The following is a 3,187-nucleotide window of genomic DNA, read 5'->3' on the forward strand; positions in this document are numbered from 1 at the left end:
ACATGGGATGAATGCAAGAAAGCTTTCCTCAACAAGTTCTTCTCTACTTCAAGAACTGCTAAACTAAGGAATCAAATCTTTGGATTTCATCAAAGGAATCTTGAAGGCTTTGGAGAAGCATGGGAAAGGTTCAACAGCTACATCTCTCAATGTCCTCATCGTGGCTTCAACATGGAGAGTTTGCTTAGTACTTTCTACAGAGGTGCTTTGCCCAAGTTTAGAAGCCAGCTTGATACTGCTAGCAATAGTTTCTTCTTGGGGAGAAGTGAAGCAGATGCTTTGGAGCTTGTAGAGAATATGGCTAAGAGTGATTCAGTCCACAGTGATGAGCATGATAGAAGCAACATAGGCAGTGGAGGTGATAATACACACACCAAGAGAGAGTTAAAGGCTCAACAAGACAAGATGGATATGCTTCTCTTGGATAGAGCTAAACAAGAGAAGGTGAACTTTGTTGGTGAGCAGAAACAAGAAGGGATTCATGTGCTTAATGAAGTTGATGGTCTAGAAGGTCAAGAAGAGCTTTGTTTTGTAAATGCTAATGGGACATGGTACAAGAAGAAGTCTAACTTTCAGTACAACAACTACCAACAAAAGCCCTTCTACAACAACCAACAAGGTGGTTACCAAGCTAGACAAAACTACTCTCAAGGTCTCTCCTCCAAAGGAAATCAGTCTATACAAGGCCAACCCGTATCTTCTACCTTTGCTCCACAAGAGAGTAGCACTAATGCAATGTTGAAACAAATCTTGGAGTCCCAAACTAGAAGTGAGAAGCACGTTTGATATGAACTGAAGAACCTTCACACCAAAGTTGATGGAAGCTACAATGACCTCAACAACAATTTCCTACAATTCTCCTCTCACTTCAAGGCTTTGGAGAATCAGTTTGCCTCTATGCCTTCAACCTCCAAGAGCCCAATGGGATCTCTACCAGGAAAATCAGAGCATAATCCCAAAGAGTATTGCAATGTTATCCTCTCTACTACTTCTGAGATTGAGTTGAGTGATCATGAGAAAGAGGAAGTTGTTGCCAAGGATGAAGCACATATTGTGGATCACATATTGTGGAGAAGGTTGAACACAAGATTGTGGAAAGGGTTGAGATACAAACTGTAAAGAAGGTTGAGGGAAAGGTTTTGCAACCAGTTAGACACAAGACTGGGAAACCGGTTATTGGGAAAGCTGTCACGCAATTGAAGGAGGTTCAGCTAGAAGAAGCTCATGTGGTTGAGCAATCACCTTATGACAAGCTCCCATTTTCACAAAGGTTCCTCACTAAAGCTCAAAAGAAAGTGATCTCCAAGTTCAGAAAAGACATTGGAGATGTAGGAGTCAAGCTTCCACAGATATCAAATATGCATGATGCTCATGTCCAAATGATGCTCATCAAGGACATTCTATCTCACAAAGAAGAAGTAGGAGAGCTTCTAAACATCTCTACTATGCAGCTTGATCCACCAGTCACACTAAAGTTTATTCCAAAACTAGAAACCCAAGTGAAATTCACCTTGTCTTGCTCCCTTGGTAAGTTTATACTTGATGATGCTCTTGTTGATTCTGGTGCAAGTGTGAATGTGATATCAATGGAGATCACATCTTCACTCATGTTTGGAGACTCTTCTTCAACAACTCCATTAGGCTTAATCAAAGACTACCCTATGAAGATTGGAGACTGCATCATCCCTATTGATCTCACTGTTTTGAAGATGGCAACTGAGAAAAGAGTCTCATTGATCCTTGGCACACCATTTCTCACAACAGTAGGAGCTTGCATTGACTTTTCCAACAAGAAGGTCACACTTCTCAATGTGAACAAAGTTGTCTCCTACCCAATCAAGTCTCCAATGATGAATTTTGAGTATTGTGGAGAACCTTCCCTTGAAAAGATCAAGGATGAAATGGTCGTTGGTAGAAAAGAATGTCTTGATGGAGAGTCCTCTAAAGAGATGTGTGATGAGCACATGAAAAGTGCTACAAAGGAAAAGGTGAGTAGAGCCACAAAGGCTGCTCATGGCAAGAAGAAGATGATGAAAGAACCTCACCCTCCACCTCTTGATATGATGCCACACACTCTCACTCTTCACCCAATGAAGTTCAAGGATGGAGCTGTTGAATACAAGATCAAATGCAAGGGAAAGTCTACACCATTCTCAAGTGCAAAGGCCATCATCCCTCCACAGCTCCAAGATGATCCAATTAAGCTTCAAGAGTTTCTCTCTCAAGTCCTCACCATCACTCTTGAGAGTGGGAAAGATCCCCCTTCTCCACTCTCCGCTTGAGGTACCACTCCAACCTTTCCATTGTATATACCAATTATTCTTTGTATTTATTCTTTCTTTTGGGTATCTCTTTCAATTTACTAACACAGAGACTGTGTGAACTAAGTTTGGGGGAGGTACCAAGTATTTGATCATGTTTACTTTGATGATATTGCATTGAGTCTTGCATTGTATGTACATATTTGCATAGAAAAACCAAAAAAATTTTTGAAAAATTTGAAAACACACAAAAAAAAGCATGTAATTGCATTACTTGCATTCTTAGGATTGAGTCTAGAGCATATCGGTTGCATTCATGAATAGGGAGAAACCTTGTAAAGAACAAATGTCTAGAACTCAATTTGACATCCTAGCTAAACATATCAAGTAGCTTAAGCATCTCTTGGAAAAGCTTGTAACCTTCGAGCCTTGAAAACTCTTCTTGAAACATGTTGCTTGCTTGATGATTGACATTGTTTTTGAAACCAACTCCAAATGAACTAAGGCTTAATGAACTTAATTTCTCTTGCATATGGATATTTGCATACTTGATCATGGATATTATACACATTTGGGTTATCTTTCTCCTTTGTACCAATCTTTGTTAACCCAAATGGCACTTCATACCCATTAACCCTCACCATTCTTTGAAGCCAACATTAATTTGCTTGAGTGAGGTCTTTTATTGATAGCATGTCATGTGCAAAATCTTGAGAGTATTAGGAGCGGCAATGGGGTTGTTCTCATCTTTGGCTAGCATTAGGACTTCATTTGAGTTAGCCTCTAGGATGGTTTTTTGGTTTGTGAGCTTAAATTCTTTTGATCTTGGGAATGAGAGAGATTGAGTGAAAGAGATGAACCAAAAAGAGTGTTTAAAGTAAGAAACCCCTAGGGACAAAGAAAGTTAGAAAGGAAAAGCTCTAGAT

The sequence above is a fragment of the Brassica oleracea genome, chromosome C5 (genome assembly GCF_000695525.1).
Source record: "Brassica oleracea var. oleracea cultivar TO1000 chromosome C5, BOL, whole genome shotgun sequence".
In the NCBI taxonomy this organism is placed as follows: domain Eukaryota; kingdom Viridiplantae; phylum Streptophyta; class Magnoliopsida; order Brassicales; family Brassicaceae; genus Brassica; species Brassica oleracea.